The sequence below is a fragment of the Podarcis pityusensis genome, assembly GCF_964106645.2.
Source record: "Podarcis pityusensis genome assembly, chromosome: 11".
NCBI lineage: Eukaryota > Metazoa > Chordata > Lepidosauria > Squamata > Lacertidae > Podarcis > Podarcis pityusensis.
The window spans coordinates 33,437,957-33,456,473 of NC_138036.1; the positions used below are offsets into that span (position 1 = coordinate 33,437,957).

General features: G+C 40.6%; 2 long non-coding RNA genes across 2 annotated transcripts in view; both read left to right on the forward strand.

Annotated features, from left to right (window-relative positions):
- The window catches only part of LOC308458545, a 52,380-nt gene extending 35,903 nt beyond the window's left edge, over positions 1 to 16,477 (forward strand). Inside the window, exons 2-3 of the long non-coding RNA XR_013977542.1 lie at positions 15,614 to 15,728; positions 16,430 to 16,477. This is a non-coding gene — a long non-coding RNA (uncharacterized lncRNA). The remainder of the gene's footprint in view (positions 1 to 15,613; positions 15,729 to 16,429) is intronic.
- LOC308458446 overlaps positions 1 to 18,517 on the forward strand; it is a 138,277-nt gene that overhangs the window by 38,263 nt on the left and 81,497 nt on the right. The gene's annotated exons all lie outside the window — the stretch shown is intronic.

Here is an 18,517-nt window from a genome sequence, read left to right on the forward strand (position 1 = left end):
GAAAACAATGAAAACAGTTCTCGGTCCCATCCACTCTTTCAGCACATCACAGAGCTATAAAGTTGTCTGGTTCAATTCACTCAGATTGCCTGTATCTACTCCATACTGGAATCGCAAGGGCATTCTGTAGGACAGGGGTAGGGCTTCAGTAGCAGAGCTGTGCTTTGGAGACACTGAAAAAAACCCCAGCTGCGAATCTGAATTTTGTGCATACTAGAATTCTTTCTTTCTCTGTGTGTGTCTCTTTTACCATTCTCAAATAAATTTCAACCTTTTTATAAAACAACATTCAAACGGCAAAAATATTCCACAAAATTATGGGGGGGGGGGGAGAGACCATGACAATCTAAAGTGACATCATAGCACTTTAAATGTATGGTGTGGATGTGGCCAGAATACAACTAAATTAGCATCACTCACCTTAACTCCCCCACCCAGATGTTCACACCAGTATGATTTCAATTTATTATTTTTGTTTATGTGCGCACTAGAGGGCACTAAAGGGGGGAATGTCCTCGCCCTTATGCAAAGACTAGAGATGAATTAGGAACAGTTTAAGGACCCCAATCAGTGTGAAGCTGGCTTGAGAAACACCACATCAAACAGTAGTATCTTATAGCAAAGTGAAGGGTACAGATGCATTTGAACTGATGTCACGTGAACATGGATTAAAAACCCAGCACTGGAAATGCAGTAAATGGGAATGTGAACACAGCCCAGTTTGTGGAGCAGGGCACCAATGGTTAACACCTGCTGTGGAAACTAATAAGTCTCAATCAGGAAGCAGATAGATGGATGGCATCCTCTGAGACTGACACCAACCTAACTCTGCCAACAAGTGCTCAGAATAACAATTGACCTTCCACTTTCAAGTACTGACAGACAGTTTAAGGATCAATGAGATATAATCAAGACTTCAGATAATTTGCATCCTTAATGCACATGGCAGCTTATTAGTGAAAAAGCTCATTTGTTAGAGCTTGGGAAGACCCAGCAGATCTGGCACTGACATACAGTATATGGTGCAGGCAGCTCAGTTGATGCACAAGAGGACACTGACCAATGTGACATCTTGTTCATACCTGCCTGGTACAATTCCCAGTGTGAGTAGAAAGGCCATGGAACATTCAAGGGAAAACTTGACTTGGTACTGCCTCTTTCATCCTATGAATAGGAGTGTATTTTCAATAAACAGAACATCTGTGGGTATAGGCTTTTTAATGAAGAAGGGGGGATCAGTCTTTAATTATTCCAGGTTTTACTATTCAGACCTATATGAGGACATTCCCATGTCTACTCCCATATGAACTTGCTAGAAGTGTGCATTGTTTCTATGTGAAATGTAAGGTATGAATGGTAACAGGGTGCTTTTTACTTACCTGGGTTGCGTTGCAATGTTAACAGGACTGGCTAAGTCAAAGCTGAAGACCCCACCGCCACAAAAACTTCATGTTGCTTTGTCAACCTGATGTGCTTGGAAGTGCTTCTACTTTACTAATAGTATCATCAGATACATCCCTTTGGAAACTACTTGAGTAATTCTCAGAAAATTCTAACAACAACAACAACATTCACTATACTTTGCACTAAACTAATAAATAGAAATTATGCATCATGGTAACCCAAATTCTACACAAATTCTGCAATCTGTATAATTAAGGGAATGCAAATATGATTGATTATTTTACATAGTTTATTTTTCATCTGTTCATCATAGGTAGAGCCCCCCCAAAAAGTGTTTTGTTGAAGACCTAGTCCTTTATCATTGGCAAACCTGCTGAGTGCAAACACATACAGCTGGTTGATTTCTGAGATTTCTACAGATATTGCACACATGCCTGCATTCAAACCTTACCAGCTTAAGGACTAGAAACACAATCCTTTTAAACAAAAAGCTAAAACTCTCAGGATAATGAATTTTATGTCTAATAAAACCAGCAATGTTTTGCCTGAGTTCCGCCCCCCCCTTTGTATGGCACAACTGCAGAATTAAATAATTCTCAAAGGCCTTGCTTATATTAGTTTCCTTCAGTCAAATTTTATACAAGGCATATATGTACAAAACAGTCAAGTAAATAAATGGGGGGAAATTAGAAACTAGAACTGGAAACATTCAGGACTAGTAAGGAGAGCATTATATTTTGCCATGACAGTTTATAGCTGACCTTGGAGTCACCATACTCAAAGAAAAATTCAGAAAGAAGCTGGAACGTGAAGCTGTAGAGTTAGAGTTCATTAGCAAATTTGATACTTCCCCCTCTTGGGAAGAAAAGGCATTATGAATGGTTTTCTCACTGAGGACAGTAATTGTCCCCATGTGGTGTTAATGCTATCCTTCTAGCTACACAGACGGAACACTAATTGACATGAGTTGGGTGCCCCATATGCCCTCTGGCAACGGTGGGAGTGGGGCCCACCTACGTCTGAATGAATCACAAAGCATCTATATTCTCAGACTTCTATAATGCTGGGATACCTAATTCTGATTATATCATATACTGTTATCTCTTGAACTTCCTCTGCTTTAAGTTTCATGACACAGAACTGTTTTTCATCAACTGCATTCATACTTACATACGTACCTACAAATTTTCCATACTGCTACAAGCATCTGACAAAATAGACTGTGGTTTAGGCTATGAAAGCTCATGCCATAGTCCTAAACACTCTTTCTAGGAAACAAGCCTCTTTGAATATAATGAGATTGACTGCTGAGTAAATGCATTTGCTTTGTGCTGTTTGCCTGTAGCTCCTCAGTTGTTGTTGGACTACAACTCTGATCATCTCTGATCATTGGCCATGCTGACTGGGGTTGATGTAGGCTGTTGTCCAATAACAACTAGAGGACCATTCCTACTTTACAGTATCACACAATTATTTGATAACACCCCCCAGACATTTAAAGCGCATTACATTCCTCCTGTGAGTCCTATGAACTGTAGTTTGTCAAGATGCTGGGAACTGTAGGTCTGTGAGGTGTAATCTACAGTTCCCAGGATTCTTTGGGGGATGTAATATATGATGTGTGTGTAACCTTTTGGTTTTTTTCACATGAAAGTTTTACTTTGAAATAAAGTTGAAAATGACAGACAACGAACAGGAAGAACACCATGTAATAATACAGTAAAACCACTTATTAAGAGAAAATAAGTGAAAATAAAAGCCCCTAATTTCAGTCTTAATATATGGTGGGTGGGCTTATAGGACACTTATAGTAAAGCAACTTGAGGAAAGGCTTGCTAACCATTGTGGGAGCTTGGATGTTTAAGTTATGGAGATGACTCATAGTCAGAAAAAATAAGCATCCATATTTGACTGGAATGTGAACAGAAGCATGAGGGTCTTTCAAACAAAAGATTAAGAAAACCAAGGTACCATAATGGAAAGCTCATTTTCAACATCAACTTTTTAAAAATTGGAATTCATTGCTTGCTGCGCTTATGGAGAAGGTTTACACATAATCATGGTCTCCCAAATTTTATCAATCTACTGCTTTTTATAAGATTGCTTGGAAGATTTCCAGTTGCATGCTATACATGATTTTAGCTCAATAAGCAATTGCTTTAGAAGATCTTTTTTTCCCTGGAATCCAGGGTCACTAGTTTCAAAGCCATGATGAAGCATAGCTTTGGTCCCTGCTGCCTAGAGAAATTCCTGGTAGAGATCATCAGCCATGGTGCAGAATTTCTACACTGCTGAATGTTTCTCTTTGCTGTTTCTCCATCACCTGTGATAACTTCTGATGCACAGCAGCAATAATAATAGTATTCTGTCCCAGGTGACGGTCTCAGTCAGATGTGCTTCAGCTCAAGCAGAAAGTTCTGGATGAGAGTCTGGGTTTCAGGAGGGCAAGCAAAGTAAGGCAGTTTTCAGGAATGCAAAACAAAAAAAGTTCATTTTCAAGTTCCAATTAGCACCCTGGATAGCTCCCTATTAACACTCAGGCTAAACTAGAGAATCCTTTGACCAGATGCAGCTTCAGTCGCAAAGAACCCCAGACTGAGACTTAAACAGGACTTTGATCCAGTCTGGGAAGTTAGTTCTGTTCTTCTAGAGACACCTCTTCCTATAAAAGTGGCCTTGCCTGCTTCAGCAGCCGTTGACTCACAATATAAGGAAGACTTTCCTCAGAGGTAATCAGAGTGATCTCATCAAGCTGTGACATGGGTTCCTGAAAATGAGAGGCTTCTGGGAAAGCAGAGTTATCCAGCGCCAAATCTGAGGACTCTTTCCCCACTAGCTGTAGAGTCTCATCCCCCCGAAGTTGGAGAGTCTGGCCCCAGACTCAAGCTCTTTTTTACTTGTTTCTGTTTCATTTTCCACTTAGTGTTTCCTCCAATTTCCTCAGCCTCAAGCCCATTTCAGCTGTTCTTCTTGTTAGAATTGAAATACATAAGGGAATTGAGGTTATATCTGCCAACATTGCCCCCCCCCCCGCCACGGCCTTCATATATGGAGGCAAAAAGCATACATCTAAATCAGGGTCACTAGCCTGGCACCTCTGGATGCCAGTGTGCCATCTTATGCCACCTGCAAAAGTACTCAACAAATAGTTCCTTAAAAAGCTACAATGCGCATGCAACTATTTGCTATTCCTGCCCAGTTCCTGTTTACACTGACTTGACCTCCTCCTTTGAAGTTCTCATTCCAACATGCCTACATTTCAGTAAATGCCAGAATTGAACACCCATTCTCCCATCTGCTTTTAACAAAGGAGAAGCACCAGGAGCAAAGGCAGTGGTGGCTGTTGTAGGTACCTTTTCCCATTGGCAGGGGGGGGTATGTTTGCATCATTTTGTGTGCCTGCCTCTTCTTTTTTGTTGTTGCTCTTTTAGATGCTGTAGCCATTTTGTGTTGTGGCTACGCCCAGCAGCCATTTTGTGACTGACAAATGTGCCCACTAGCCCCAAAAGATTGGTAACCCAAATGTCTGGGTTAGTATTTTGGGTTGCATGGCTTATTTTATGTGGCCATTTTATTCAGTTAGCAATTTATAGCAAAGTCTGAAGCACCAGCTCATCAAGGCACACTAGACAAAAAATCCAGAAATTTGTATTAAAACAAGGAACTTTTTGTTTTTACTGCAGACTCAATAGCAGATTATTTGATATGCAGAAAAATGATCTTGTCAGTGGAATGTGCACCCAACAGTTTATTCTGGGAGTAAAAATGGCTTATGTATGCACATGTGTTTGGCTTGTAGGATTACTTAGGACTATCAAAAATGGCTACATTGGTCATGTCAACCCATTAGAAGTTTTATAGATAGATGATAGATAGATGATAGATGATGATGATAGCTAGATAGCTAGCTAGATAGATAGATGATAGATAGATAGATAGATAGATAGATGATAGATAGATAGATGATAGATAGATAGATAGATGATAGATAGATAGATAGATGATAGACAGACAGACAGACAGACAAATATGTGACACTGTATTGTGAAGTAGCTTAATTCATTTCATTTAGTGTGAAGAATTTGCGGGGTGGGGTGGCCTTTTCCTTTAACGCTGTTAGAAAGCAAAATTTTGGAAAAGTGGGTTGAATCTGAAGTCACTAATGATTGGATTTTTCTCTGTAATAGAAAATATACATTGTACTTGACCTCCTCCCGCCCTCTAACTTTAATAAAACTCTGGTCATAGGTAGTATGGCGTAAAAGAAACCAAACACACATTTTCTTTACATTAGCTTCTGGTATATTGATGGCTCTGGTATGAAATCTATTTATTATGTTTGACTCTCAGGCGCTATACTTCCTCTCTAGGATTTAGCCTCTGAGGCATCTACACAGAGATGTAGCACCATTTTCCTTATGGGCCTTGGTGTTTAGCATTCGGTCATAGACAACCTGCTAATCTGAGTATTTTATAGTACACCTCTGGATGCCACATAAAGCAGCGAAGGCTACACCTTTGGAGCAGGTGATCCTGCGCATGTAAAAGCAGAAGGCAATGTGTTTTGTTCTCAGGAAAGTGGTATACTATGAATTCCTAAGAGAGAAACACAGCTGCTCTCCAATTGCACATGAGAGCATCATAAAAAGCATATTCTCATATGGTGGACTACCTTGTAAAATCAAAGGGTGTGGGTGTGTGAGAGAGTGCATTGCATAGGGTGAGCCTACACATACTAAACATTCTCCCAGCTTTCCCTGTTGTAATCTTTTATTGTTTGTCTCTCCAATCTCCAGCCTATCTAGGAAACAGAGATTTTCTATGTGTGTTTACAAGCGTGTGTTCTGTGTGTATGTGCACGTGCACACACACACATGTATGTATGTTGGGCAGGGTTGAAGGATGGAACAGAGAAAGAATTGGGAGTGACTGCTGAATTAATGAAATTGTATATGATAGTGCAGACTTGGCACACATTTGGGATTTGTAACTCCCCCCCCCCCCCCCCGACTTTCCAGCGTAAAAAAGAAAGAATTCCTAATGGTCACATTTGTCATTGAGAATTTAAGGGATCCCCCCTCCCCTTCTTACTTAAACACACACACACACACACACACACACACACACCGCAGAGACCAGATCAAATAGTAGGTTTTCAGTTCTGGAAATTACAGACGCTGGAGAGCCAATTAACCACAACTCCCATCTCTTGGCCCTAGTTTAATGTCTTTATTGCCCATTCAGATTTCTTTCCCTTGCACAATCCGGAGAGATGGTGTAATCGGGCTAATTTTGGGACAGTTATCGTGCTAATATAGTCTTTACAATTACGCGGCAGAGCAGGTGCCAAGGCCGCATGGCTGTGCATTGCCAAGGTGCAAAACAAATTCAGCGTTCAATCAACCTGAGAGAAAAAGGACAATTCTCATTTGCATAAACATGTAGCCACGGAAACTGAAGGCACAGAGGTATAAGGAAAAGAGACCTATTTTACATGATGTGCATAGAATATTTGACAGTTTAGATTGGAGGCGTCATTGATGTGCGTAGGAATGGTACAGTTGGTTGCCATGGATATGGTTTTCCCTACTGGCAGCGCAAAGATTGGCAGGGATGGATGCAGGAGGGGGGGGGGGAGACACACATACACATACAAACGCCTAAACCACTGCAACTCTCTGGCAGACTCATTCTTTTCTTTTGTTGAGAAGCTATGTATCCTTTCTATGCTAATGACAGCTCATCTAGTATGCTGTGTAATCTAGCAACACTGATATTTCTATAATAAATCATTTATGTGTAATGTGTATTTATATAGTGCATGAACATATATAAAGTATAATTTCATACATACATATTTTCATAAAGCGGTGACATAGACAGAAATAGGAAGTGAGCTGAAGATGCATAATATATAAGGAAACATACTTATATTTAGTTTAATTTGTTTTCCTGATTTGACATAGAATAGAAACACCCCCAGGTGTGTTTTTAATGTAATTTATTATTAGTATTTATTTATTTTTTTAAAAAAATCCTTCACAAGCTAACATAAGCAGCATTCTACAACTCATTCTGCAGCTCATTTACACTGGAGTAATCTTATTAAAATTGAAGGGTTTACAGAGGGGTAAAGAAATAGTCACCTGAATGCCTAACATTCAGGATAAATATAATCCTGTAGAATGCTTGCATTAAAGGAAGAACTTTTAAGGTTGGTTTAATAGTATAGAGTAAATCAAAATTGAGAGATGGTTTCTCTGATTTCACTCCAGTATATGGATTTAGGCATATGCTTTTTCTTTAAAATGAAAAGTCAGGTGGAAACCTTACAGCTATTCACTTCATTAAAATGAATATGGATTTAAAATCCTGATCTGCAGCCCAATTAAGCAGTGGGTCTGGATATAAGCTGATTGAGTCCATTTGAACTCAGTGGAACTAAACAATTTAAAAATAAACATATTCCTATATATTTTTAAAGTTTACACCTTACTTTTTTTCACCAGTTATATTCTTAAAATAAGTATGTGTTAATATTAACATGTCCCAGTTTCCAAACGGAAGGTCAATAAGCCACAAAAACGGTGGCACAATACCAAGCAAGCACCTTGCATGACAAATTCAGCACTCATTTGTCATTCATTATAAAATGTAAAACAAACAAAATAAGTAGCTGACCTCGAGACATCTACATGCATCTGATTTGGCATCTATAGTCACAGCATGATGATCATTCGTGCCCCAAAGAATTTGCTAGATTTGTCGTTTGGCATGGATGGCAACCCACTAGTTGCAGGTGATTTGTTGTGTGTGACTAGAGCTGAATTAGGAGCAGAGGACATTTGTTAGAATGACTAAGACTGTGGGCCTAACCCTTCTTTCCTGGTGGTAAACTCCATTAAAGTCAACAGGATGTACTTCTGAGTTAACAGGGTTTGGAACGCAACCTAAAGAAATAACACAACATGGTAGAAAGGAAAAAAGAATAAAGGGTCATGGGGCAGATGTATTTGAAATCTCAACAGGGTACATCCTTTTCATATGAGAAGAGACGTCCTTGTAGTTTTTCAAGGCCTTTATGTTAAACAGGGTCATTTCTTTCACAAATGCAGTGGCTGAGACTGGAGCTCTTTCAATTATTCTTTGTATGAAAGTGGAGTTAGCAGAATTCCACTTCATCACAAGCATTCTTTTAGCAAATATTGCAATTCCCTTCTTGATATTAGCTGATAGAACCAGGTTATCCAGAGCTTCTAGTGTGCACAAACATGCACAACACTTCAGGACTTGGGAAGAAGACATTCATGGCTTGGCAGTAGTGAAATATGGATGATTGTATGTGAACCTGGTCCCAGATGGTTCCAAGTGCTTTGGAAAGGCAGCTTCCCAGTGTTTGACTAAGCCCACAGTTGTTCTCTCATTGATCTGATTATGTCTTCTGACTCACATGAAGCTCTCAGATCTGGAGGTTGGGCTGTTGACCTCACCTCCTGTAATAGAGGTGGGTAAGATTATACCTCACCTATGCTGTAGAGCGGGACACGGGTGGTGCTGTGGGTTAAACCACAGAGCCTAGGGCTTACCGATCAGAAGGTCAGCGGTTCGAATCCCCGCGACGGGGTGAGCTCCTGTTGCTCAGTCCCAGCTCCTGCCAACCTAGCAGTTCGAAAGCACGTCAAAGTGCAAGTAGATAAATAGGTACCGCTCCAGCGGGAAGGTAAACGGCGTTTCCATGTGCTGCTCTGGTTCGCCAGAAGCGGCTTAATCATGCTGGCCACATGACCAATAAAGCGAGATGAGCGGCGCAACCCCAGAGTCGGCCACGACTGGACCTAATGGTCAGGGGGTCCCTTTACCTTATGCTGTAGAGCAGCATTTCCCAAACTTGGGTCTCCTGCTGTTTTTGGACTACAGTTCCCATCATGCCTGACCACTGTTCCTGCTAGCTGGGGATGATGGGAACTGTAGTCCAAAAACAGCTGAAGACCCAAGTGTGGGGAAACCCTGCTATAGAGGATAAAAATATCATTATAATATTATTAAGTCCTAACTTAAAGGACTTACAGGAAGTCTTGGTGTGGGGAACTTTTGGTCTTCCAGATATGGTTGAATTACAGCTCCTCTTATCCCTGGCCATTGGTCATGCTTCCTAGAGCTGATAGGTCTTCTGCAACATCTGGAAGGACAAAGGTTCCCCACTCCTTTCTTAGTGTTTACTCTTTATACAGTTGTGAACTCTGTTCTTGTTGTTTTAGGTAAATAAGGTGCATTAAATATATTTCCCCTAGGTTTTCCCTTCTGTTTCACAAACTCTTCTGTGCCAGGATGTTCAAGGGCACAGGATTAAAAGACCAGGGTGTGTGTGGGAATGCATATGCAATTAATAATAATAATAATAATAATAATAATAATAATAATGTGCCTCAATAAGCCAGTATGCTATAACCAAATTCTGAATTCTGTAGAAACATAGCATGGATGTTCTCACAGTGTTTGGATAACCACCTCCAGTATTTCAAGCTGTGAGCATAATTCTTAGCATTCAGAAAAAGAAATTCTGCAAAAATCCGGTACTTGTGGACAAGCATATGCTTGCCTGAATTGCAGCGAAATGTTGGCATATATTATCATGCAGAGTTCCTTGAATATAATTCATTTTGAAGCCATCATAAATATGAAGTGACTTGTTGAAAATCAGTCATTGGACATTCATTTAAAAATCATGAGCAACCTTTGTTGAGTTCAGAGGCCTGGGGCTCTTAGAATCAAGAACCTGGACTGAGGCTATGTTTGTTAATGAAGAGGTCTATTTTATTTCCTTGCTCATAGTTACATACAGACCAGTGTTCTTCCTTCCAGAATTCCCTGTAAGTCCAGGAGTGATCATTGACTAGGACCTAATAATTCTGAAATCCTGGTCTAGATCGAGGAATGGATCTGCCGTATGCCTTACAGCCTCCTTCTTCCATTTCCACTACTGACTATACACTTGAATTCCTCAAGGCTTCTACTGGTATTATTCAAATGCCCTATTATCCCACTCCTGCCATGGTCCAACTCACACACAGCCCTGGCATGATACAATTGGCAGGGTAAGGGAGTGATTCTTGGGGTTTAGCACCTATCCTCACTGTGCGTAGATCTTCTTGAAGATGGGAGGTTGCCTTATACTGAGTCAGACCAATGGTGTGAGTAGAAGCAACTCTCTAGCCCTACTTTTGAGATCTTTTTAATTAGAAATGGCAGCAACTGAATCTGGGGACTTGCACATCTGCTCTACCACTGAGTTGTAGGTCTTGAATGTGCACCGGAGCCTATCCTCCTCACACATATTTATGCCTGTATGCTCCAGTTCATGTTCAAAATTCTAGGCATGGTGGAGGAGGATTTGAAAGCCCAAGGCTCCTCCTTTGCTTTTGCACCCCAACACATGTAAAACCCACATCAGGGATAGCCCAGCATGGTGGCTTCCAGATGTGTTGAGCCCCAGTTCCCTCCAGAACCCTTGTGCCGAGTTTGGCAATGATATCTCAAGAGCCATCTGGACACATAGAGAAGAAACAAATGGGCAAACCATTTTCAAAATATTTAGTAAATGTCAGTCTCTCTCATTAGTTACACAGACTAGAATATCTGTATCTGAGAGCATTGTTGCCAACACCAGCATATTATGGATTACATGTCCCTCTGGTTGGACTCCTGGCACAACCATTAAGATATTTCCTTTCAAAACAAGCATTTAGTAGATTACACTACGAGTCCATCAAGGAATAGGGTCTTACACACACACACACACACACACACACAAAAAGAGAGAGAGAGAGACTTCTGTTTCATCCTGGCATAGCTGAAAAATTATATATTTCAGATTTTCAAAATGTCAAATGTGTCACTTTGTGACTGGCACTGAATTGTGTCACTGTGCATGAGTCAACCTGCATGCCCCAATATGAACTTCTCCTTATCCATGCCTCTAGATTGGATCACCAATCATTTTCAATTTGAACTCTGTGCTAGTGTTGCTTCACCACTGTGCATCCATTTTAATATTGTTTAGTAATTCTGCTGTGATGCCTCTAATATGTTTATCTCTATCTTTAATTTTACTTATAGATGCATGATACAATTTACAGTTGAATAGGATGACTTTAAAAAACACACACACACACACCTCCCATCAAGATATATTTTTAAAAATCAAATTTTATACACTCTGCAACTTCCAGATTTGCAAGTGAACTCAATTTCCATCCTTTCAGCAGGATCCCAAGTAGTTTAACTGCTATCATTTAATGAAAATCTGATCTGGTTCTATACTGTTCTTTAAAAAATATAAACCATACTGTACTGTTAAAGGAACCCCAGTTCTGGAGTTTTTCCTCACAAGGTTGTTGTGATGATAAAATTGAGAGGAGGGATCCACACATGTTTCCTTCAGTTTCTTGGAGGAAAGGCAGGAAAGAAATGTAATAAATAAGCTCATCTATCTACAGATTTCTGTGATCTTTACAGAATGCAACTATCATGATGGTATCTGATTATCTTTGTACATATATCACTTTTACAAATTAATACTAGGGCTGTGAAAGCAACACCATTTTACTATTCCCAATTTAGCAATCCTGTTCAAGCCACAAGCCAACCCAAACTGCTAAGGCCCTGCCTCACTCTGCTCCAGGCCTGATCCAAGCTACAAACTGAATTGAGGGCCTTGCATAGTTCTAATATTTAAATTCTAATTAAACAATAGGTATGGGGAAGGGGAATTTTCATGCAGAAAATGCTATACAGCTATTAAACATAGAGGAACCCTTTCTGCTTCTCCACCTGACTCCCCCCCCCCACTGAAAGCTGTTTGGTCAGGACTGGCCAATGACATTCTTCTGCCTGAAGGAAGGGACAAAATGATGCCCTTTCTATTTCATGTGAAAAAGCTGAGTGGCCTGCCAGCTGAATCTGACTTCAGCACTGACAACAGGACAGCATCCTCCAATGTACTTGAAGGCAGCAACCCTCCTTAGGAGGTGCAGAGCTGGCCGCGTGGCACACACAAACCAGCCCACCACACTCCCCCACTGCTCTTCACCCCTAATCATCTTCTGTCAAAGGCAGTAGCCTCAGTCTGCCTAATGATAGGGGCGGCCCTGACCATGATACATGTTTTCCCACAATAAAAACTAAACAAGGCACACAGGTGTGCGCCTTTTGAAATCAGTAGATTTAAATGTGTTTAGCTCTTTTGTGCCTATTCATGTTCAGCTACCAGCCCATAAATGCAACTTAAGCAGAATTGAAATGGGAGGGACCTTTAAAAATTCAAAGGCTGGCGTTAGGTTTTAGTCAAGAGTTTCCAAAAAAGAAAGGAAAAAGGCTGTGATAAAATGGTCAGTCTTTAAGGTGCTTTCAGCCACCAGTTCTCTAATACCAGGTTTCTGCTTCCTAAATTGTTAATACATTTCACAGGCCAAATAGTTTTTTCTTATTGCTTTATCTCCACATAAAGTCACACTATTGTGTCCTCACCCCAATGATCATGTGAAAAGGGTTTCTCATACATACTACAGCTGTTTGCATTGGTGAATCATGGAATTGTACATCATCTAGTCCACTGCACTGAGTTTCTTCAAACTCTATAATCCAAAGCAGGATCCCTAAATCTTTAACATTTCTGACAAATTTAATGAATGGAATCAGTGAAAAATAACATCTTACTGTCCATGTTATAGTTTAGCACAAGCAGACAACAGGAAGGAAAATGTGACACTGCTTGCCAGAAGTGTTGCTATGAAAAGGAATCGAAGAAAATGAAGAAAAATTACATACTGAGTCAGTGTGTTGTTCCCTCTAGCTCAAAATCAGTGATATCGACTGGCAATGACTCGCCAATGTCATCAGGGATCAGACGCAGCATCACACAATTTCAGGGGCAAATCACTGCTAAATCATAACTAAACATAACTATTAAGGGTTAAGGGTGGCATTCAATGAAAGCTCAATTTACACTATACATTAAAAGCAGTACCATACCACTTTAAACAGTTATGACTTCCCCCAAAGAATCCTGGGAACTGCTGTCTGTTAAGGATGCTGAGAATTCCCATAATTTTTAGGAGACTTCATGGTTAGTAAAACTGGTATGATACTGCTTTAAATGTATTGTGCACATGGGAGCCTAAGTTTTATTTTGAGTAGACCTTTTGAAACTAATGTAACGAATTTAGTCAATTTCAGTGGGTCTACTCTGAGGAAAACTTAATTGACTATCACTGAAAGTTCTGTAGTAAAATATGGGAGGGACTTTTTTTTTTCAAAAAACGAAACTTAACTCTGAAATGCATGCAAAAAGCATGTTGTATATGGGCCACTCAAGTAATGTATAACAGGTGATATGATCTATTCTGAAAGATATACAAACGTTAAGTAATATGGAATGGAGATTTCTCACTGTTGCCATGCTCATAGCAAGAGATCATTTTTCTATGATCCTCCATGATGTTTCTCCTCCAAAATGGGAGAATGGGTGCCTGAATGATGGACAGGTAAGTAAAAGTGTGAAAAACCCACAAGATGACCCAGGAAGTGGTTTCTCCATCAATGAAAGAACTGAAGTCTCCAAGATAATTCACCCAGACAAACCATCAAGGAAGGATAAAATGAGTCACTCTGTTTTTCACATTTCTTTGCATTACAACACTTTCCTAAGCTTTGCTGCGTTGATTTTATGTGTAACTTACCACATGGACAAGAGCCAGAATCCTTCAGAGTTATTTCAGGGAACAAGTCTTAATCCACTTAATTTCCCTCTGTTATCTCTTTCTACAGCTTTTCTGTTCCAGTTTTTGCACCGTTTCAGGAGACATTTCCCCCCCGCTCATTTCTTGTACGCAAATTGCACGCCATAAATATTCTGCGCTTACTTCGCTGCAAAATCCAACTCTTACAAATGGATGTGGCTGCATTGCATTGCAAACCTGTATCCACTGCCTAAAAATTTCCCAATGCTTGTGGGAATCCCCTGGGATCAAACTATTGTGCATATTCTCACAAGAGTGGGAAAGAAAAAATATAGTGAATTTTACCCAGATAAGTAGTTGTTTTCTTTTTTTAAAATAATTTTTATTAACAGACCAATCAAATCAAATGAAATCACATAAATTCCGAATTACAGAGCCTAATTTTAAATTTTTGTTGGGGGTACCCATATTTCAAGTAGTTGCTTTCATTCTGTGTACCAATTTGATCACTGAGATGAAAAGCCACATTCAAGATTATTTGGGGGAAACTATGACTGTATCATTACCACTTAAATATACAGTGGTACCTCGGGTTATAGAAGCTTCAGGTTACAGATGCTTCAGGTTACAGACTCTGCTAACGCAGAAATAATACCTCATGTTAAGAACTTTGCTTCAGGATGAGAACAGAAATCGAGCTCTGGAAGTGCGGCAGCAGCGGGAGGCCCCATTAGCTAAAGTGGTACCTCTGGTTAAGAACAGTTTCAGGTTAAGAACGGACCTTCAGAATGAATTAAGTTCTTAACCCAAGGTACCACTGTATAGTGCAGATGTGGCCTGTATCCAAAATCAATGGCATGAGAGTTTCTGCATTGATGTGACCAATGGAAGGGTTACAAAGCTGAAGTCATCAGGGAGAACATCAGTTTTGGTCAAGCAGGTTTCAGAATCCACAATCAGAGTTTTAAAAATGCACAGATGCAAACATCCCTTACACCAGATATCCAGAGGGGGGTAGCCAGGGTAGCCTATTGTAGCCAAAACCGTAAGGGATTTTGCGGCTTCTTAAAGACTAGTGCATTTATTGTGGCACCTGCTTCCATGGATGGTGCTCCACTTTATCATAGAAGAATGGACTTCTACTTCATATGACAAAATGATTGATCTGAGGAAGTGAACTCTAGTCCACAAAAACCAGAGGCAGTATGATTCTGAATACCAGTTGCAGGAGCGGAGAGTGCTCTCATGCTTCAATCTTGCTTGCAGGTTTCCCACAGATATCTGAATGGCCACTGTGAGAACAGGATGCTGGACTAGATGGGTCATTAGCCTGATCCAGCAGGTTCTTCTTAAGCTTTATGTTAAAGTCCTTATGGTGCCACAAGACCCATTATTGTTCACACCAGATCCATTGTGTCCTGATGAGTCCTAAATTTCAAACCAAACTACCATGCGCTTGCTGATTTTTGTAGCATTCAGCACTGACATCAGGCAGGAGAGAACAATGAGTGAGGCAGCTCCTTAATCCACACAACCCTCTTCCATGCATTTTGATTGTAAGATTTCTACTCATCCTCTGCACCAAGAGTTAGTATTTCTCATTACTGTTCTTCAGATTACTGTGCTTCTAATCATTTGCATTTTAAGCCAATGAAGAGGAGGAAGGGAATGATTAGGTTCACAATACAATCTACCCCTTTATAATTTGTAGGAAATTGAGAGCAAAACATTAAAAATTGAGTGCTGCTCAATAATTCATAATTCCTCAAAAGTGAAATCCACCACCGAAATTCAAAGGCTTTACTCATCTCTAGTAACAGCAGTGATGGGACTGGAGGAGCTCCAGGCCAAATTTACCAACAGTGGATGACAAATTATATTTTCCAGTTTCATCACTGGAGAAGGATTGCTGAGAGACACAGAGAGACACTTCCGGGGAAGGGCTGAAAAAGCTGCCCCAGAGACACCTCTCTATTAGACCTCAAAGGCTCGCTTTAAGTGGCATTTGCACTATAATCCCAAACTGGGCATTTAAACAAGGGCAGCAAGCTTTAACTGATTAATCCATATGATTTATTGATTTAAGCACTTTGGTGGAATTGTAAGTTTTCCCACAATCAGTTGGTTAAGCAATTTCCAATGCATGTGAGGGTCTCCCTTCCTCAGTCCAAGCTCTCTGTGGATGGAAGGACAGCAACTAAGCAAACAGGATAACAGGAGGATGCTGGTGTAGCAATATGGCTTCAACACTTGGGCCAACACCTATTTCTCTTCTCTTCCCACCTTAGGAAAAGCTGCAGACAGAACAGATTCTTTCCTCTCTCTCCTTTTTGCAAATTTTTGCCACATAGCATAATAATAATAATAGTAATAATAATAATAATTTATTATTTATACCCTGCCCATCTGGCTGAGTTTCCCCAGCCATTCTGGGCGGGGAAACTCTGAGCTGCAGGCCTCATTATGGCACTGAAATGGTTTTGGTTCCTCTCAATTATTACTTGTATCACAGGAGATATGGAGAAGCTCTACAGGTTGGAAGCTTGAGGTATGGTTTTCCAGTGGTTCCACTCCACCACCAGCACCACTTACAGAGTCTGATATTGGGGGGGGGGGGGTATTGTGACTTTGCAACACAACTAGGGGACATGTCACTATTCTGCCTCCCATGCTGTTCCTATAGACATATGAGGCCATCAGGCACCTTCACCAGGTTATTTGGGGCATAGTGTCACCAGTAAGCAGACAACACCCAACCTGGCCCTCTGAAACAGATGAGGCTGTGGCAGTGCTTCGAGATAGTAAGGAACTGGATGAAGCTGAATCCTGACAGTTTTTGAAGTTTTGGGGTCAGTGGCCTGTTTTAGATGGGGCCTAACCCCCCCTTAAGGAGCAGGTTCAAAACCCAGTGGTCTTCCTTTATCTATCATTGTCAGTGGAAGCCAAGTGGCTTGGGTGGCTTAGGAGAGCCTTTGAGCAGCTCTGCCTAGTTTACCAGCTACAGTTATTCCAAGAAAGAGAGAGAGAGAGAGAGAGAGAGAGAGAGAGAGAGAGTCTAGTTGCATGTTATGGTATCGTAATATCTTAATTACTGTAATGTCTTAAAAACCATCTGGAAACTTCAGTATGTGCAGAATGTTACTGCTAGGATGCTGTCTGAATTATCTGTGAAAAATCATGGTACACCTATTTTGTGTGGTCTGCACTGGATATTTTATGTGTCACCAGGCCACAATTAAGATGTTAATGTTGACAAAGCACTCAACAACTTGGGACCTCATTATCCCATTGGCGTGTCTTTTGCTTTACCAAGTAACATGGGTCCTAAAATGGGCAGAAGAGACCCTTCTTGTTGTCCTGTTGGTGAGAATGGTTCACAGTACACTAACATGGGATTGGGCTCCTTTTCAGAAGTGGTGCCCCCAGAATGAAATTCAATCTCCCTAGAAGCTCAGCTGGTCTCTACATTGATGGTCCTCTGGTGCCAAGTCAAAACAGACTTCTTCAACCAGGCTATCGGTAGTGCTGATTGCACTATCCAAGGTTCTGCAACTGGGGGAGTAATATGTCTGCTGCTGTATCTATATATAGTTAAATCTCTATTTGCTGCTACTTTTTCTTGTTCTGAAGTTTAGATTGCTATTTCAATGATAGGTTATATTTTTAATCTGTATTTCGTTGACTTGTTTGTAAACCACATGGAGATTCATTTGTGAAAGGTGGTTAAGAAGTGCAACAAATAGAAAAGTAAACCTTGCTCTGATTGCAAACTCCTATGCTGGTGTCACAACTTGTTGAAGTCGGCACACTTGGGAAAAGCTTGAACTGAAATCTACAAAGCTGATTTTTAAGTAAATGGCCATGTTTATATGGCAAGCCCTTTGTGTACATGTCCCCATTTTTTTATTAGTGCACACACACACACACACACACACACACAGCCACACACACGTACAGCACCATCTGAGATCACTGGTTCCTCTGGCTCGCTTAAACCTTTTAATCTTCCCTAGCCCTCCGGTCTGTGTCATAAAATGAGGGTGCCTGGGATTGAATTTAGCACCTTTAGTACAAAAACCTGGTGCAGAGTCACAGTGCTACAGTTCCTTTGCTCAGTGCAAATGTGTCCATATGGGGGTGGGGGGGTGTCCTTCTTGGGGGACAAATGGGGAAGCCATGCTTGCACTATAAAAGCAATGCATTGAAGATTAGGGAGGAATCTTCATTTTGCATTCCGTTCTCCTCTTTGCAGTTTGTCCACAAATAGCTCCTAGGTAAGACAAAATATAACGTGACAATATGGGCATTAATTGGTTTCAGTTTAGAACATCTTTGAAATGGGCTAAAAACTCTGATTGCTCCAGATAACGTTTCCT